This window comes from Leopardus geoffroyi, chromosome C2, assembly GCF_018350155.1.
Source record: "Leopardus geoffroyi isolate Oge1 chromosome C2, O.geoffroyi_Oge1_pat1.0, whole genome shotgun sequence".
NCBI classification, from domain to species: Eukaryota; Metazoa; Chordata; class Mammalia; order Carnivora; family Felidae; genus Leopardus; species Leopardus geoffroyi.
Window position 1 is genome coordinate 8,199,946 of NC_059333.1, and position 20,735 is coordinate 8,220,680.

Genomic DNA, 20,735 nt, shown 5'->3' on the forward strand with positions numbered 1-20,735 from the left:
CATTTACAGAGAAGAGAAGCTTCCTACCGTGTACTCTGCCTTCGGATCCACCAGGAGTGATTTTTATTAAGTCTTCGTCCCTTAGGCCTCTTAGTTCTCTTGCGTTTTTTTGGGTTTTTTAACCACTAGTTAGTGTCCACTCTGGAAACCCTTACCATCAGTTTAAAGACTACTATGCTTCAGTCTCCCCATGCTAGCTGGTGGGCAGGGCACACAGGACCACGAATGTTTCTAACCACTTATCTTTTATTTATTTTTTTTTTTTATTTTTTTTTAATGTTTATTTTTGAGACAGAGAGAGACAGAGCATGAATGGGGGAGGGGCAGAGAGAGAGGGGGACACAGAATCGGAAGCAGGCTCCAGGCTCTGAGCCATCAGCCCAGAGCCTGACGCGGGGCTTGAACTCACAAACCGTGAGATCGTGACCTGAGCTGAAGTCGGACGCTCAACCGACTGAGCCACCCAGGCGCCCCACCACTTATCTTTTAGGCTGACCACTCCAGTACCTGCGAAAACAGAGTACGGTGACACTAAAAACGCCTTCTCAAAGCAACAACACATGCATTTTAACCTCATTCTTTCAGTCACTCAACAAACATTTATGGAGTCTTCTATGTGCCAACCCCTGAAGACACAGCAGTGAACAGAACAGACCTAACCCTTGCTTTCAAGCAGCTTAGGCTAAAGAAAGCAGATGCTACATAAATAAATAACCTCACAGCTATAAAATTCAGGTGGAAAACGTGTGAAGCGATGAGAAGAAAAAGTTCACGGTATTTTAAACCTAACGTAGACAGGAGGTTAGAAGGAGTCAAAGAGGAATCAGAGAAGGCCTCCCTAAATATATGAGATCTAAACTGAGACAGAAGAGATGAGTAGGAGCTGGTAGGATAAAGTCCTGAGCACTTTATATGCATTCACTTACTCTTCACGATACTATGAATAGTAGACACCTATTATCCCAATTCTACACAAAGGAAAACCGAGGCTCAGTTTACACAGCTGGGAAGAGACAGGGCTAAGATTCAAAGCCAGGTTTCTAGATCAGACTCCACGGAATGCACTCTTCACCACTACACACCGGACAGACCCTAGCATGGCTCCTATGACACGGCCTCATGCTGTTCGTGGCCTCGTGGCATGGCCCACTCCTTGACCCGGGGCCCGGGACCTTGCTTCTAACCAAGAGAATGCAGGAGAAGTGATAGGACGTCACTTCCGCAGGTATGATACATAAGAGTGTACATCTGTCTTGTGAAGAGATGACACTCTACTGTCTTTGAGAAAGTGAAGTGGCCCTGTTGGAAAGGACCATACGGCAAAAAACTAAGGGCAGATGCCTGCTAACAGGTAGTAACAAACTGAGACCCTCAGTGCAATAGTAAACAAGAAACTGAATTCTACCAACGACCAAATGAGTCTCAAAGAGATCTTTCCCCAGTCATGCCTCACATGTTACCAGAGCCCTAGCCAACATCCTGACTGTAGCCCTGAGACCCTAAAGCAGAGGACCCAGCTAAATTGTACCCAGGCCTCAGACCCCCAAAAACTATGAGATCATACCTGTATGTTTTAAGTTTCTAACTCTGTGGAGAAACACTGTTACATACCAAAAAACAACTAAACGCTGTTGCATAATAAAGTTCGTCCATCATACCCCAGTGCTTTACTGAAATACTGATTTTCAACTACTCTTAACTACACATCAAGCCAAATTCAGGTAGCATTCACAATTGTTCTTTTTAAGCAAAACTCACGTATGAAGGTGTCGACGTTAACCATAATCTGACCCTACATTTCATAAAGCCATCTGAACTACCCTGTTTGCTAGTTCCATTATCTCTGTCATTTCTGTCTGTTTCTATTGAGTTTTCTCTTCTAGGTCTTCAAATTCATTGATCTTTTCTTTTGTAATGTCTAATCTGCCATTAATGCCATCCAATGTATTTTTCATCTCACACATTACTTTTCACCTCTAAATGGTTTTATTTGGGTCTCTTTTTCACCTTTCCAGTCTCTACCTTTTTAAACGTATGGGATACAGCTACAATAACTGCTTTAATGCCCTTGCCTGTCAATTCTAACACCTTTCAGTTCTGGGTTGGTTTCAAATGACCGATATCCTAACTATAAGCCAGGTGAACCTGCTTTTACACATATTTAGGAATTTCTGATTGGATGCTGGACATTTTAAACTGTTCAGTATTAGGTTTTGTTATATTTCTTTAAAGAGTATTGGACTTTGCAGGCAATTACATTCTGTTCAGATTAGTTTGTGCCTTTTGAGGCTTGTTTTTAAACATTTTCCAGTGAGATCTAGAGAAGCCTTTATTTGAGGACCAATTTGGCCCCACTACTAAGACATGACCCTTCTGGAGTCTCAATGAACACAGCATTTAACAAGAACTTTTGTCTTCTGGCTACAAGGTACTCAAATTATTTCCCAGCCCTATGTGAGCTCTGAGAATTGTTCTGCTTGCAGTTTTCCAGTGGATTTCTTCCCCAGGAACTGTTCCTTTATGAAACTGCACCCTACATGTGCACAGATTAATCTTCAATCAATCACTGAAGAGGACCACTAAGAAGACTTATGCTCTGCCCAGCTCCTTTCTCTCCAGAACCCTGCTCCTCAAAACAGAACCATTCTGCTGGAGCAGAACCCCAACTCCAATCTTTGCTTCCTCAACTCAGTGAGGCCAAAGGCTCTATTTGGGATCCCCCTCCCTGCACTGAGATCTGAAAATTGCCTCCAAGAAGAAAGCTGGGCCATCAAAGGGCTCACCTCATTTGCTCCCCATCTGTCAGGGATTACAGTTCCGTACTGCCTGTTGTTCAATACCTGAAAATAGTTGTTTCATGTATTTTGTCCAGTTTCCTAGGTGGTTACAGAAGGTGGGTAAATTCAGAATGTACTGCCTCATAGTCAAAAACCCAAGTCACGACTCCTGACAATGATTTTAAAGTAAATGTTTTATAAGACACATCTCCTAAACCTACCCACACCCCGTTATCTATCACATTACCCCACCTTTATTTTTATCATGGCATTTATCACTCTTTGCCATTGTTACTTGCTCTCTTGCTTTCTCTACTTTTCACAACAGAATTAAGCTCTGTGAGGGCAGGGATCTTGTCTATCTTGTCACTCCTGTATCCCTAATACCTAGAAGAGGCAAATTCAAATCAGCAAATTCATTAAATCAATAAGCAGCCTGCATGTAACTATTCCACTTAATATACATGAGCTCTTCCCACTAATAAATTCTAATCTAGATGCAAGTAACCCTGACCCTGGAGTTTCCTGGAATTGTCAATTACCTTAATTACCATCATCGAAGTAAAGGTTCTTAGTTGCAAACAAAAGAAACTAACTCTGGCTTTGCTGAAACTGAAAAGGAAGTTATTAAAGCATATTAGGCAACTCACAGAAAACCCCAGGAGGGCCAGACTGGAAGGCTACATAATGAAGAACACCCAAAATTCAAACCACAGATCTGGTCCAGTGGAGACAACACAGGGTTCAGTCACTGCAACTAGTACAGACACCAGTGACACCAGGAACCAAACGCTACAGCTGAATCTTTGTCCCTGCCCACCTCCGGGAAACAGGTGCAGCTGCCATCCCCTTGCACTGCGGGACACAGATTTTACAAAGTGTCTGCTTCTGAAAATCACTAGCTTCTGAGGTAGTGGCCTGGAGGCCCCAGGTCACACGACCACGTCCCAACTCCAAAAGATGCAGAGAAAGTGAGCAAATTTGGCTTTCAAAATTGAAGATTTCTACTTCCCCCCAAGACCCTTAGGATAAAGAATTCCTCAAATATAGAAAGCATTTAGGGGTGCCTGGGTGGCTCAGTCGCCTGAGCTTCCGACTTCAACTCAGGTCATGATCTCGCGGTTTGTGAGTCCGAGCCCCGCGTCGGGCTCTGGGCTGACGGCTCGGAGGCTGGATCCTGCTTCGGATTCTGTGTCTCCCTCTCTCTCTGCCCCTCCCCTGCTCGTGCTCTGTCTCTCTCTGTCTCAAAAATAAACAAAACATTTTAAAAAAAACAATTTTTTTTTAAAAGCGTTTACACATTTTTGTTTATTATTGGAAAAAACGAATGAACCAGTAGCACAAGGCATCAATCCCAGTATACCAGAACTTGTATCTATTCCTTCAATTAATGGATTATAGAAGCTCTATGTTTCTCTCTCTTTTCTCTCTAAATGTTTAACTTTACGGCACTTACCCATTCAACTAAGTTTTCTATTATCTGGAGGCAGCATATGCAATCTGCTATGATGATCCTTAAGCAAATTTACTTCCCTACATCTCAACCTTCTAGCTTATAAAACAGAGATACGACCAACCACCTTGTAGAGTGGCTGAGAATATTAAAATAACTAATAATGAATATGTACAGTGTCTGGCCCATAGCAGGCAATCAATTAATAATAGCTATTGTTACTATTATTATTGTTAAATAGCTTATTTTTTAAGAGAATAAATTCACTGATCGACATTAACTTTTTTAAAAAGCTACCAACACCCTGAAGATCTAAATTTCTATTTTACATGGTACTATAAACGTTCCCCCCTTTACCTCCTTCCTATGTTATCAGAGATAAAGCAACACGTAGCTTGAAGGACTCTTAACATGTTGCCACCAAAAACAAGTTCAAGAAATAAACAAAAGGAGGGAGGGAAGGAGGAAGTGCTCATGCTGAACGTGTTTCCTTTACATTTCTCTCCAGGGAGCTCCTGACTATACTGAAAAGCCTCATGAGGGCAAGGACGTGTATGTCCGTGTAACTCACTCCCAAGGGCCTAGCACGGCACCAGGCACAGAGAGGAGAGCTTCAATAGCTACTGAATAATTCTGAATATGTTTTCCTAAATATTTACAACAGACCTGTCACTGAGAAAGGTTCCAGAACTATTTTAAACAAATCCCTTATAAACTTTTAAAAGCTCATTCACCTGGGGGCACCTAAGTGGCTCAGTCAGTTAAGCGTCCGACTTCGGCTCAGGTCGTGATATCGCGGTTTGTGGGTTCAAGCCCCACGTTGGGCTCTGTGCTGACAGCTTAGAGCCTGGAGCCTGCTTCAGATTCTGTCTCCCTCTCTCTCTCTGCCCCTCCCCTACTCATGCTCTGTCTCTCAACAATAAATAGATGTTAAAAAAAATTTTTTTTAAGGCTCATTCACCTGACAAGATCAACAGCTTCAATAATTTTCTAACTACGAAACTCATTCTTTAAAAAAAGAAAAAAAATCCATCCATACAATGAACTTTCCCTAATCATTTTCATCCTGTTGTCCAAAGTTGAAAAAGTTAAAGCCAAAAAGCATCCAAACAAATCACCGTCTTCGCTTTTCCGTCACTTTTTAGATGAAATCAAAGCTAGCACTTATTTTAAATGTGAACCCGACATTGGCTACTGCAAATGCCAGATTGACATGCCAGAGATCACTGGAGAATGAACCTCACTCTGCTGGCTAGGAACCGTGAAGAGTATCCAGGCTGATTCCCTCCACAATTTTTAAAACCTCTCCAGATGAACACTAAGAGCTGTACCTATTTCAATAAACTACGAAAATGATGTGCTCCTTTAATAAAGAAGACACAATCCAATACAGCATAGTCAAATAAACTTTAATAAAAAATAAAAAGCACGATGTTTCTATTCCATATTCCTAACATCCGGCTTCTCACAAACAGTAGGTATTTCACAGGCATTGTTAAAGGAATCCAGGAGCAAATAACTCTTTTTCCTGGCTACATGGTTTTCCAGTCCTATCTTTAAGAAGACAGTTCTTGGGTCCTTGAGACCAAATAGTAAAGATCAAAACATGTAGTTCATTGATTCACTCAACAAATAAATGTTTACTTGGTGCTCAGTATGTGCCAAACACTTGCCAATCCCAAAGAAGGGGGGAGGGGGCCAACCACTGCCCCTTCTCTCTGAAAGGCATTAGTCAACTAAGCACTAAAAAAAATTATCAAGTGTACTAAGCACTATAGAGAAAAATACAGCAAGACAGGAGATACTAAAAATGAAGAGGTGGCAGGGGCTGGGGGGCAGCTTTCCCTGACAAGGTGACATCTGAGCTGAAAGTGAAGGAGGAAATGGAGCGGACTTCAAGAAAGGGGAGGACTACCGGCCGAAGAAGCAGCACATGCCCAGACGGGGTCCGGAGACCCGGAAGGTAAGACTGTGGAAGTGAGCTGGGGCCACACCATCCAGTTGCGGGGTCCTGTGACTAGCAGGAGTCCCAATGTACCATTAAAAAGCTGTTCTTGGGGCGCCTGGGTGGCTGAGTCGGTTGGGCAACCGACTTCAGCTCAGGTCATGATCTCATGGTCAGTGGGTTCGAGCCCCACATCAGGCTCTGTGCTGACAGCTCAGAGCCTGGAGCTTGCTCTCTCTCTCTCTCTCTCTCTCTCTCTCTCTGCTCTCCTCCCCCCGCCCTTGTGTTCTATGAAAAATAAAAAGACGTTAAAAAAACAAAGTTGTTCTTGCTCATCATTTGCTCAGATCAGTCTTTCATTCCTGCCCATGCTGTTGAACTTTCCTTTTTTTCTCGACTCTCCCTCTATGCCTGCATCCTTTCTGTGTCTGGATCTTCGTCTTACTCAGCAAGAAGCCTTCCTCCAAGCGGTCTCTCCTGAATCCTCAGGCTCCTGTCTTCAATTTCTTCCCTCTGCATAGCTGACTGGAATACTGCTGAGTAACCGCGGGCCTTCGGGCCAATTCTTAGGTAAATTCACCTAGCTTTCCTGATGTTTTGAACTGTACCACAGAACCATTATAGGGAAGTTGAAAAGGTGAGATTAGATAACAGTATGCTCAAATGAGATCCTAATAATTTTCCTACCACTGCTACTTTGAAAAAACTTTTACAAAATCTTTTGTACCATGGAAGTAATGTCATTCAGTAATGAATGTGTTTGATGTAAAGATGAAGTTAAAAACAAAAAACAAAAAACACTGAGATGACAGTTGTTCTTTTCAAGGAGAAATGATCAAATCGGAACAAATTTTTCAGCACACAGAATTTGTCTTAAAGACTAGAGTCCTATTTATATTCAAATAAACTTTAACGCGGGGCGCCTGGGTGGCGCAGTCGGTTAGGCGTCCGACTTCAGCCAGGTCACGATCTCGCGGTCCGTGAGTTCGAGCCCCGCATCAGGCTCTGGGCTGATGGCTCAGAGCCTGGAACCTGTTTCCGATTCTGTGTCTCCCTCTCTCTCTGCCCCTCCCCCGTTCATGCTCTGTCTCTCTCTGTCCCAAAAATGAATAAACGTTGAAAAAAAAAATTTAAAAAAATAAATAAATAAATAAACTTTAACTCAAAGTTAACTGCCAAAAGAACTCTAAAATGAGACCAAAAAATTGACCTTCAAAAGGCAACACCAAAATCACTCAATTTCATGGACTCTGTGTTCCCTTTAATGAAGATTCATGTCTACCCTAGACTAAGTCCATGAGCCTACTCTAGAGATCCCAAAAGATCTCCCACCAGATCCTGACTCCCATCAGGACACCCACAGTAGGCTTTGCTGTAGCACTGACGCCCAGGCCCCAGTTCCACGTATGGCACCAGGAGGTACTCCATAAATAATCCCAAACACCTCACGAGATAAATACATTTTAGATTATTGGTATCCTGATAAGGATACACGTGAAAAGAAAGAGAAGATGAGACTTTTCAGGAAAACACAAAGATACTCTGTCACGTGTTCAGCTACTCTATACTTCGCAAACCACGTATTACGATACAACCTTTTCCTTTCCAGAGTCACACCTTCTAGCATTGCCTTCTCCCACTGCCCTATTTTTAAGCTCATCTTTAATGGTGCTACAAATGATTTCCAGCTGCCCTTAATGGAAGCCTGACTACACTAAAAATTCCATCTTCTGTTCCTTGACAGTTCCTTCAGGCCTTCGGGAGGAAACGTTCTCAACCGTCCCGCTAAACCAATCATTCCGGTACCGTACTGCTACCTAAGCTCAATTCTCTCCTTTCTATCTCCACAAATTTGGCCACGCTGCTGTTTGAACACAGTGATATTCACTTGTCTTGCTGAAAAGTAAATAACTGAGAATTTTCAAGGCGCTCCAAACTTGGCTCTCCCATCTGACTTGTACCTTTTACCTCTTCGTATTCCTCCAAGCCTATACACCTAGAACGAGCTACCTTCCAGGAAGGCCCTGCTTCTCTGTCATCTCCCTAACCCAGACCCATCATCACTGCCCTGTGGAAACTCCTTCAATTGCCCCAAATCAAATGCCTCACAATCTGTAAGACCCATCACTGTCATTTCTCAGTGCAACCATCCCTATCCCTCCTCCAGGATCTCTCTCTCTCTCTCTCTCTCTCTCTCTCTCTCACACACACACACACACACACACACACACACACACTGATACTCGGGGCTCACGAATTTGTCATTCTCCAGAGTCACCCCTCACTTCCCCTGTAGGACAGCGCCCAGCAGACTGCCAATGCCCCAGGTTCCACCAAGACTCAGTCCCTCCTCCTCAAGGCTCACTCAAACCCCCAGAATCCTTACTTCTCTACATTCTTCTAGTCCTTCACATGTCAACTCCTCTCCATGTCAGCAGCCGTGGTCTCTACTATGATAATGGTACCTGCGCCCAACAGCTATGTCAACACTAACAGCACAGGTAACCAAATCTCACCCACCTCTGTAGTCAGAGCTCCTACCACCACGATGCGCACGCCTCATACAGAGGCCAGTCAAACGTTTACTCAAATGCTGAGGAACAAGAATCCCCTTGCACAATTTATCAAAGCATTTACAATTACAAGCATCTACAGGTTATCAAAACATCCATTTTTCATTCAACAGAACAAAGAAATGCAGGAAAATCAGAAAATATTTTTAATTATGTATCTGACAGAGAATAAATATTTTGTTTTTTAAAGTACAAAACTCCGAGTACAACTTAAGATGTTCAAACTCACTCATAATTAAAGAAATGCAAATCCAAACAACTGAACATCATTACTCACCTATTAAACTGACAAAGATTTAAAATTCTGACGACACCAGTATTGGTGAGATCTCGAAAACTGAACTCTCAGACCCAGCTCATGAAGTAGAAATTGGTGCTACTTTTGAGAAGACACTTTCGCAAGACATATTCAAATGTGCATATACTTGGTGAACCAGTAATTTCCCTTTGAAATATGTAATCTAGGGCTAGTGTTCTAGAGAACACAGTTATATGCACAAGGATGTATACTGGAACACTTTAAAACAAAAATACAAGAACAATTCAAATGTTCTTTAATAGAGATTGAGTAAATTGGGGTACATCCATAACACGGAATACTCCCTAACCATTTAAAAACAACAAGCAAATATCATATGGCCGATACGGAAATACGGCCCAAAGAGATCAAGACACTTAAGATGCAAATCTGTGTGTCTGGCACGATCCCATTCACTCTTAACTGCAGACACTATACACACACACACACATCCATCACAATGTCTGTGCACTTTAAAAAATAAATAGGAAAGGGTGCCTGGCTGGCTCAGTCGGTGGAGTACACAACTCTTGATCTTGGGACTCGTGAGTTCAAGTCCCACGCTGGAGGTAGAATTTCCTTAAAAAATACTAAATTTTAAAAAATAACAGGATCACACTGAACATACAGCTTTGTAACACACACATATAATAAATGTTTAATGTATGTATATACAGTTGCACCTACATGCACAGGACATTTCTGGTAGGAAAACAACACCTATGACCTACCGAGCGTGAGGTGGGGGTGGGGGGGGTGATAAGGCACCATTCTACAGGGCTTGAACTTTTTTTTTCTTTTTTTTTTTTTTTTTATATCATGAGGACATTATTACTTGGTGATCTTTAGGAACTAATATTCCCTAGGTCATCAGAACGATTCCTATATGTTTGACACGGTATAAGACCGCTCAAAAGGAATGATGAACACTAATTTAAAAAAAAGCCTTCTACTCCCAATCAAGCAATCAAGTGGTCTTCCTCAAAATTATCCAGTTTCATTACCAACACTCTCAGTGATAGGAGACCAGCAGTCAATCTAATACCACCAACCTCTGGCCACCAGAAAAGCCTCCATCAACCTTTCCAGGACTTTACCACAAGCTGACACTTTTCAAAAACATGCCCTTCATTCTCCTCCGGCAAGGGCACACGTGCCCTGTTCTTCCCCCCACCCTTCCCACAAAGCTCTCTCATTAGTACAGGTGCTCATCTCCAATTTTTAAAATGACAGCCAGCTAATTCATAAGAATAAAGTGTTAACTTGATATACAGATAAAGCACATTCCTCTGGGAATATTTCCATCTTAAATTAGTGAATCCAGCTCTTCACTTCATCTAAAAGAATGAATTTGACAGTGAGAACTGCAGATTTTGAAAAAGAAAGTAAGAACGGGGACAAGACCTACTTGGTTCCTTCTCCCCGTGCCTGGCAGGCACCTACCTACCATCTCCCCTCACGCTGCCCGTCCACGACCCTGTCCACTACAGCACTGAGAGTAACCACACCTTATTCAAAACCTCAACTTCCCACCTTTAAATATTCATCTGACTACCTCTATTTGTTAAAAGGACAATTAAGTGATCCAACCATTCACTACCAATGAGCTCACACATAAAAAAAACTATTTGAGAATGACCCATATCCCTATAAAATCCCAATGCAGTTGGTATTTCATCCTCTCTTGCATTTGTATAAAGAACAAAGAACCAGGAGTCGGGAAAACATACACCAGCCCTGGAGACCAGCCTATTCTGGGGCACTGGTTAGTCATTTAGCTTCTTTACATCCATTTCCTTCCCTAAAATGAAGAAGATGAACTCTATGAATGTTTCTCAAAATGTTTCTACTGTACCAGGATTACCTGGAGTCCTAATTAAGAAAGTAGACTCCTGGGGCGCCTGGGTGCTTCCGTCCATTAAGCTTCTGAATCTTGATTTTGGCTTGATTTTGACTCAGGTCATGGTCTCACGGTTCGGTTCGTGGGATCGAGCCCCGCATCTGGCTCCACGTTGACAGTGCGGAACCTGTTTAGGATTCTCTCTCCCTCTCTCTCTCTGCCCCTCCCGTGCACACTCACTCTAAGAATAAATTCGAAAGAAGGAAGGAAGGAAGGAAGGAAGGAAGGAAGGAAGGAAGGAAGGAAGGAAAGAAAGAAAGAAAGAAAGAAAGAAAGAAAGAAAGAAAGAAAGAAAGAAAGAAAAAGAGAGAAAGAAAAAGAGAGAAAGAGAGAAAGAAAAAGTCAATTCCAGAGCATCATCCCAAACCTATAGAAAGAGAAGTACCTGAGCTTGGGAAATCTCGCAACTCTGAGAAGTTCTCCAGAAGCCTGTTTGAGAACCATTAGTTTCTCAGGTCTCCACTAGATCAAATAATAACACTCTCTAGTTCAAAGGAATCCTAGACTCTCTTTGTTCAAACCCACAGAAACTTAAGAGGAACATACTTGGATAGTAAACTTATTTCTAAACATCACTGCTATCATCCTTACAACTTCAGGGGCTCAAACATTTACTGAAAACCTGACAAGACACAGGTGTTATTCCAGAATTGTCTGCTGAGAGTACGAGTATGAAAACATACCATAAGAATACATACTAGGAAACTATGAAAATAACACTCAAAAGCTGAGACTCCAAACACTGGTTACATAAAATACAGTCACAGCAATCAAGAACCATGTTTCTATTAGAAAACAGTGTCAGTAAAATAACGTGCCAAAATTCCTTCACTACTAAAAGTTTAGCTACATGTTTTCTAATCTGACCATATATGCGTATATTGCAGATACTAAATAGTGATCTACTTAAATGTGCACACCACAGTTCAAAAGATTAATGACCAAATATGGAAAATAAGTCATTAATTAGTGCAGTAAGTTGTCTTTTCAAGGTTTATTTCTGTATGTTTCTTCCAAAACATTTCAAGGTGTGACAGGAAATGCCTCATAATCCCCCCCCCCCCATTCTCTTCTTCAGTAGAAACAGATTTTCAACCAACCAGCTACCCTGCCAGAGACCACATATCCCAGCCTCCTTTGCAACTAGCCACCTGACCAAGTTTGGACCAACAGATGTGAACAAAAGTCACGTATGCAACTTCCAGGTTTGTCTTTAAAAGGAGATGTGCTTTCCCCACATCTGTTCCTAGATGGTGGATATGGTGGGGAACGGTCTTCTACCATACAGAAAGTGGGGTTTCCCTAAGCACAGGGAAGGAACCAAGGTCCCCTCTACCATGGAGCCACCACATTAGCCTTAAAATTACTTCCAGGAGAGAGAAATAAACTTCTTGTTTAAGCTACTGTATTTAATCAGAACAAAGGCCCAATCTTGTATTCTAATTAATGCATATAGAAAATTTAAGTGTATGACAAATATTAATAACTTCTTACTAATTCAGTAAAGCTGAAACTCTAATTATAAATTCGTGGGTAACCCCACCACTGAAATTATTGCTACTGTACCAACTTATGTTTAAATGGCATTTTACACTTTTGCAAAGCACCTCGTTACAGTATCTCATTCCACAGTCTCAAACTCCTGGGCAGGGCGGCTGGTGCTGTGCACGTCTGGCATATAAAACACCCAAGCCCAGAGAAGCTACTCTGCCCAAGACTGCACAATTATGGAGTGGTACTAGGACGGGGCTCGGCAGATAGGTTCCTCATTCCATCCTCTATACACACATACGTCTATCTACCTCTGCTGGACTGGAAGGGTGATCAAAGAACTATTCCTGTCCAGGTGGATGTCACCATCTAATGGAGAGAAGAGACAGACATTATATAAGTAGAACTGTGAATATATACGAATAATCGTACAGCTATCTGCAATAAGAGCTATTAAAAAAAAAAAAAAAAGCAGAGTCCTATAAGAACGCACAGCCAAAGAACCCTACCTAGACTGGGGTTTGGGGGAAAGCCTCTCTGAGGAAGTAGCATTTATCCTGGGACCATAACCATGAGTATGAATGGAGGAGGAAAAAGAGGGAGAAGCGAGAGGAGAAAGCTATTAAGAAATGTACATGTGTTGCCCCAACCTTCACAAGAGCCCTATGGGAAGTATCACAAACCCCGTGTTACAGAGGAAGAAACCAATGCTTAGCAAAATCACATGGCCAGTGAGTGGCAGGACCTGCTGAGATTCCGGATCTGCCTGACTCTGGAGCCTCTGCCCAGCACCATCTCACAGGCCTGTACTCTGTCCACAGGACCACGCTGTCCCAAGGCCATCTATAACTAGACATTATGCACATTTTGGACGGGTGTCAGATGCAAACCCTAACCACAAATATCCATAAAACTTAAAAAAGAAAAATCAACTCTTGTCACTGGAAATTTGATATACTTAGAAAAATTACAGGGTTACTTAATGAACAGGGATGTTATGTAAAATAAAAGGGATGTTGAAAACCAGATTTGTTCCATGTTAAACCAGATCCCTAAGCTCCTCCCCACTGATTTACACAAGCATTTTAATTATGGGAACAGAAAATTCATAACAATTCTAAAGTAAAAATACATTTTAAGCTATCATGCAGTATTACATATGAGCATATATCCCTCAAGCAAAAGGTAAGTACCTTGTCAAAACTTTAATGGTACTATAAATTTTTCAAAATCTCCTTCTAGGGGCACCTGGGTGGCTCAGTTAAGCATCCGACTTCAGCTCAGGTCTTAATCTCAGTTTGGGAGTTCAAGCCCAGCACTGGGCTCTGTGCCGACAGCTCAGCACCTGGAGGCTGCTTCAGGTTCTGTGTCTCCCTCTCTGTCTGCTCCCCCCCCCCCCCACTTAAGCTCTGTATGTCTCTCCTTCTCAAAAAGTGAATAAACATTTATAAAGATTTTTTTAAGGGACACCTGGGTGGCTCAGTCAGTTAAGCATCTGCCTTCAGCTCAGGTCATAGGCTCAGGTCATGATCTCACCATTCGTGAGTTTGAGCCCTGTGTCGGGCTCTGAGCTGACAGCTCTGAGCCTGGGGCCTGCTTTGGATTCTGTGTGTGTGTGTGTGTGTGTGTGTCTCTCTCTGCCCCTCCCCTGTTCCTGCTCTGTCCCTGTCTCTCAAAACCTGAATAAAAGTTAAAAAGGAAAAAAAAAAAATTTTTTTTAATAAAGTAAAAATAAAATAAAATAAAGTAAAACAAAACAAAATAAAATAAAACAAAAATCCCCTTCTAGAACAGAGGTGCGTAGCTCTGGTAGAAAAATCAACTGTCGGGGCGCCTGGGTGGCGCAGTCGGTTAAGCGTCCGACTTCAGCCAGGTCACGATCTCGCGGTCTGTGAGTTCGAGCCCCGCGTCAGACTCTGGGCTGATGGCTCAGAGCCTGGAGCCTGTTTCCGATTCTGTGTCTCCCTCTCTCTCTGCCCCTCCCCCATTCATGCTCTGTCTCTCTCTGTCCCAAAAATAAATAAACGTTGAAAAAAAAAATTTAAAAAAAAAAAAAAAGAAAAATCAACTGTCAAAAATCCCAAAAGTGGTTCTACATTAGCACAAAGTATGCCCACCAGGAACCACGTCACTTTAGACATTCAACATACTGTAAGTTATTATCTCCAAAAGAAAATTTTAACTCGTTATACAATTCTGAAAGGATTTCAAAGCAAAAGCTTAACTTTTGAAAAATGTCTAGCTGGCCTATATAGTGCAATACTTCCAAACCATGTTGTTTCCATACACTAAAAAATGAAACTCAGGCTGCCTGTAGCCACTAAGTTAGGAACACAACTTGTCTTTAATTACCTAATACGAATCTTTAATTATTTTGTCCTGTGAAGCCAACATTTCATTTTCACATAACCAACGATAAACTTTACAGCTCCAGCTTAACACTGCAGGCAAGATTTCAAAAAATTTATTCATTTAGGGGCAACTGAGAAGTTTTAGATAACCTGAAATAATTTGATGCTTCTTTTCCAAGTAATTAAACAAAAACTTTAGCCTCCCAAAATTTTTAGTCAAAAACTGTATAAGCTGTGGTTAGGAATTACCACAATTTCTCTAGCCATCAAAACACTGACCAACGGTGAAGATAATACACAGTAAGAAGTCTTTTAAAAGGCATAGGGGTACCTGGGTGGCTCATTCAGTTAGGCATCTGACTTCAGCTCAGCTCATGATCTCAAAGTTCATGAGTTTGAGCCCTGTGTCCACCTCTGTGCTGACAGCTCAGAGCCTGGAGCCTGCTTCGGATTCTGTGTCTCCCTCTCTCTCTGTTGCCCCCCGACCCACTCATGTTTTGTCTCTGTCTCCCAAAAATAAATAAATGTTCAAAAAAAAATTTTTAAAGGCATAATCACCGTGTATACTCAAGTCCCACAATACCTTGACAAGGCCAACTGTGTTAGCACCAAGTTTCAGGTGACCGTGTTTGATAACTTCAAGTAATATTTTTACTTGTAAATAAAAAACAGGTATACCTACCAAAACACTCAACAGAAAGTAGAGATTCTTAGCTCATAGCTGGAATTACTGATAAGGAATACAACAAAATTGTAAGAGCAATAAAATTCTGTGTAAGTGCTAAGTTCTTTATAAAGACTCTTCCTGGAAGTTTCTGCGTTTTGCTGGGTTCAAATGTTTCAATTTTTTTCTTGGGGCAATGAGAGAAATTGCTTGGGGGTGTGGGCGTAGGAAATGTGAAAGTTCTTTGAAGTGAGACAGAAGCTAATTCTGAAGCAAAAAGATTGACACCTTTATCACAAATACAAATAAAGTCAACAATGAAGACTCCTATTAAACTTACTTTTACTAAGCAATTCCCTTTGCACTCATAATAAAGTTACTTCCATCCAAATTTTCTTCCCCAAACTAGATACTTACCAACCATAAACACACATGTAAAAACATCCCTAGTAATCTAAGTAGCTAAGCTGTTATTTAAAAAAAAAAAAAAAATGTTTTCAAGTAGTACCCAAAATTCGATACAAATTAGCATATTCGTTTTTTGCATATTAGTTTCAAAACAAAATGCAAGCCAACGGTCCTTCTATAACTTCTGTTGTAAGTTGTCTTTGACTTTGCTTTGGCAGATAAATATTCACAGCACTATAAAAACCTATGTATGTAAATTCTTTAAATACCAGTTCCCTAACCCCCCCCCCCAATCTTTAAGTCATCAACACAATAACCCTCCATAAACTGAAACCCACAGGACAGTCATCTGACAATATTCTAGGAGGTAAAAATATACTAACCAAGGATCTTTTTTTTTTTTTTTTTTTTACTATACACATTCCCAAACAAGACACTGCATTAAAATGGAGTATTTTCATTTATCTTGAACATCAGTTCCCCTAAAAGACTGGACTAATGGGTTAATTTTTGAATCCCAACACACAGTAATTCTGTGTATCTCTTAAGTTTCTAATAAGTCCCACCAAAATGTCTTTAAAACATGTTTAAGAATCTTATACCCAAATTCCTTATAACAAAGATCCCACCAGCTCATTTGGTCCACTTCCCATCCCCTACCAATAATGACCATCCATTCATTCAAGTCTATTCCTTCAAATCATAATCATTTTTAGATTTTAAAGTGTGCCTGCTACCTTACACAGAGGTGACCCTAGAATAATGACTTTCTGAGCTTATGCCTCTTATGAACTTTTTATACTGTTTTACAACAGAACTTGGTACACATGTTAACAGGAGTCCTTAACTTTCTGATAAGGTTGGAAGTGTAAATGAATTTGGACAGCCAACACAAGCACCGGGGCTATTTCAAGACGAGTCTTCCAAAAGCACTGGGGTACTTTAAAGGTAAGTCATGTGTATATTAAAAATCTTAACTGTAACCGAGTAAACTTTTCTCTTAACTGCTGTTTCTTTGAAACTATCTTCTAGTCTCACATTTATAGTCTGTCTGAAGATAATTATTTCTCTCAAGGTAACTAAACAATCAAGACATGACAAATTTAGGAAAACAAAACCTAAAGGTAATTCCACTGAATTATTAGAACTCCCCCAAATCAAATTAAATATATCCATTCTTAAACATTTTGTGTATGTAAGGTACAAGAGGTCATACAGGAAATCTGTTCAAAGATTTAAAAATTCCTAAAAATAACTTTACACAAAACTTTCTCATGACTCATCAATACTTAAGTGATGCCTACAGTTAAAATTAAGTGTGAAGAACAAAACGCACCAAAAAATATTTCTTAATTCCTTCCATTCAAGAACTGCCTACATAGTTGTTTTTTTTGGGGGGGGGGGGGGGAGGAGGGAGGGAAGATCTGACAAGTTTCTTTAGGAGGGTCTCCTTTCAATCTTTCCACTTCCGCAAAGACAAAATTAATTCCATGCTCAACACTGCCAGGGGCACAATCTCTGGGTTAGAACCCTGAGTCATTACACACAGATCGCTCCAAAATTTGCCAGTGTTTATAATAATCGGTTACAACCTAGTGATTATGAGCCCAGGCTGGCTACAGACTCCTGGCTCCTGGAGTCCCAGCTGTATGACCTTGGATGAGTCACAGCTCAGTTTCCTCATCTGTGAAATGGGTTAACAGTTCCTACCGGTAGGAAAAGCAAGTTCATACATGTAAAACCCCGACAATACTGCCTGGTACCCTTCGTCCTAATCTTTAAAAAATGCGTGTGAAAACAATGCCATACGGTGTATTTTCTAACAACTTGGGCAGAATTCAAAAACCAAACGGTGCTGGCATTCAAGTGCTGCACCTAGATTACGAGGACCATATAATCTAGTGCTGGACGAAAAGCAGAGCCCATTAGCCAGAATCACTCACTAATTTTGCCATTTTTAACTATTTCAGACTAGGGAGGGGCCTTTCGAGAAGTGTTAAGAAATTCGGCAGCTTTGGTGGATCCAAACGAGAGCGGGTTTGTGCCTGTAAATAGACTTGTGAAGTTTTGTTGCAATAGCCAGGTATCAATTATAATTTACGCATTCTCAACCACCAACTCCTCCGGCTGCTAAACAGGTCATTACTCCACCTCGAGTGGCCGGGATCATTTGCACTCACTGCACAACTTCGGAGCACGCCGAGTGCCCTCGCTCCGGCACACACCCCAAGGGCCGCTGAGGGACCCGGCTCCCGACCTTCCCCGGCGCCTCGCCCAGCAGCCAGCCCCATTTTCTTAACCCGTGCATTGTCCTTGCAGAGAACCCCGGCGGATCCCACACTGGTGGGGACCGAGAGGAGGGACGAGGGAGGAGCTGGGGGAAGAGGATGAGGAGGAAGAGGAGGAGGAGGAGGAGGAGGAAGACAACCTCCTCCCCTCCGCTCGGGCGACCAGTGAAGGTCTGGCGCTTTCTCCGGCCCCCAGGCCCCGGCTCCCGGGAGGCCGTGGCCCCTGCTCCCACCCTCCGCAACTTTCCCTCCGCTCGCACCCGCCTCTCCTCCGGGACCGGGCCTGTCGGGCTCCCTCCCCCGGCGGCCGGCCCCGGGCCGCGGCGCCTCCTCCTAAAATGGCAGGTCCCTCCCTCCGCCCGGCCGGCCTCGGCGCGGGCCCGGCTGCAGGCCGCGGGGGGAGCCGGGCGCCGGGCCGGGCGGGGCCGCGGCCGGGCCGGACACTCACCGGGACGATGGCGGGGCGCTCGCGCCGCTCCCTCCGGTGAGTCTCAGCCTCGGGCTCCCGCCGCTGCGCTCCCGCCGCGGCCTCCGCAGCCAGCGCCGCCCCGGCCGCTTCTCTCCGCCCCCGGCGCTCCCGGCTCCGCGGCCGAGCCGCAGCCTTCTCAGTCTCTCTCCGGCTCCGCGGTTCCAGCGGCGCCCGGGGCCGGGGAGGCGACAGCCCCCTCCCCGGCAAATACCGCAGTCCCCGGACCCCGACTCCCGGCGGCGGGGCCGCGCGGCCCGGCGCGGCGCGGAGGGCGGCGGCGGCGAGGCCGGGCGCCGAGTCGCGGCCGCTCCCGGCGGCTTCTTCCCGAGGAGGATTTTGTAAATCTCACAAAATGGCGCGCGCTCCAAACCTGCGCAGCGAGAAGCGCCGGGGCCCGAGCGGCGGCGGCGGCGGCGGCGGCGGCGGCTCCTCCGCCAGGAGAGCCCGAACCGCCCGCCCCCGAGTCCCCGCACAGACAGACAGACACACACACACTCACACACACACACACGCACGCACACTCGCCCTCGCACACGCTCACTCACACACACTCTCACACTCACACCGGTCCCGCCCGCTCGCCGGCGGCGGCAGCGGCACCAACAGCAGCAGCAGGAACAGCAGCAGCAGAAGCGGCGGCGGCGGCGGCGGCGGCGGCGCCCGCACCCCCCGCTCGAGGTGTCCGCTCCCAGAGCCCGACCTGGGCCGCGATCAGCAGCAGCGACGGCAGCAGTCTCCCCGAATCCCCCCGCCGCTCTTGCCGCCGCCACCCCCGCCTCACTCCAATGGGGCTTTTTATTATTATTCGGGCGGGAAGCGAAAGGGTTTAAAAAAAAACCAACCAACAAAATGGCGACGGACCGACCCGGTCGCTATAGCAACTGTCAATCAAAACGCAAAACCCCGGCTGACGTGCTGACGTCCTCCTCCCGCCCCCCGGCCCCAAGCCGGCGGGCGGGGCCTGTTGCTCGGGCAACGGCAGATTCCGTTCCCTCCTTTCCCTCTCCCCCTATGTCCCCAACCAACCACCCAACCCCCTCAGGTCACGTGAAGGATAAATTCGGAGCTCGGGCCCGCTACGAGTGTCAGAGGAGGGCGCGTGATTCGCTCGGGGGAGGGGAGAGGAGGGGGACGGCCGGGCCGAGGGAGGGAAGGGAAGCGAAGGGGGGCGAGGCGGCGGCCCGGCCTGTGCGCGAGCGCCCGCCGCCTCCCCGGCCTCCTGGCCGCGCCCCGCCCCGCGCGCGCGCCCGCGCCGACTGCGGCCCGGGGAGCGCGCGCGGCCTCCGCGCCACCGCCCCCGGAACCCCGCGCTTCCGCGTCGTGCGCCCGCAGCCCCGCCCGCGCCGAGGGGGAGGGGGCCGCGCTCTGCGGCCGCGCGGGGACCCGGGAAGCCCACCCCCTGGCGCCCGGGCCCGGGGCTCTCACCTTCATCCCCGGGGAGCGCGCCGGCCGCGGGAGGGCGGCCCGGGTGCGCACGGCCGCGCGTTTCAACTGTTCTTCGAAGGGTTCGCGTGCCCCCCTCGCCGGAAAATGCCCACGGAGGCCGCGGCGGGGGTGGGGAAGAGGCCGCCTCCGCGTTTCAGACATCTCAGGAATTCCGGACGCTTCGCCCGAATCCGGGATGCCCCTGCGGCTGACACCTTGATTAAATCCTGCCTCTCGATTTTTGCGGCAACCAATGCCAACGATCAGATATTATGCACGGAGCCATCATAAAAACTTTTTTAGGCTGTGCACGCTCTCCCAGGCTTTCCCACCTATTCCAAACCCCTCCCCACCTTTCTGGGCGCAGCCTTTCCTTCTGGAACGGAATGCCCCCAACATTCATCCTCTTGAGCTATTACCGTATCCTGGTTGCCCAACTCCCTTTTTCCTCTTTGATGCACCATCTCCGCTTCCCGATTCTTTTCGCCCACCGCTCTTCATTAATATTCTGGCTTCCGTGCGTTTTTATTTTATATACCCCTTCCGCCTGGCTAAATATCGCTAGGTGTGCTTCCCAGGCATTAAAATCTAGATATGCTAGTAGCCATGCTGTGCTGGCTACATTGTAAGCAGTAGACAGCCACTGGCTAAAAATTATATTCTGTACCAATGCTAATAAAATGGCACTTAAAA

At 44.9% G+C, this 20,735-nt stretch overlaps 1 protein-coding gene across 5 annotated transcripts in view; it reads right to left on the reverse strand.

The window, feature by feature from the left end:
* DYRK1A (dual specificity tyrosine phosphorylation regulated kinase 1A) overlaps positions 1-20,398 on the reverse strand; it is a 151,893-nt gene extending 131,495 nt beyond the window's left edge. Inside the window, exon 1 of one of the 5 annotated variants that reach the window (XM_045501389.1) lies at positions 20,043-20,398. The gene's annotated coding sequence lies outside the window, so the exon portion shown is untranslated. Of the gene's footprint in view, positions 1-18,011; positions 18,246-18,596; positions 18,704-19,317; positions 19,416-20,042 lie in introns of those variants that run through there. The other 4 variants (XM_045501390.1, XM_045501392.1, XM_045501388.1 and 1 more) reach the window with 4 other exon arrangements.
* Positions 20,399-20,735: the final 337 nt, after the last annotated feature.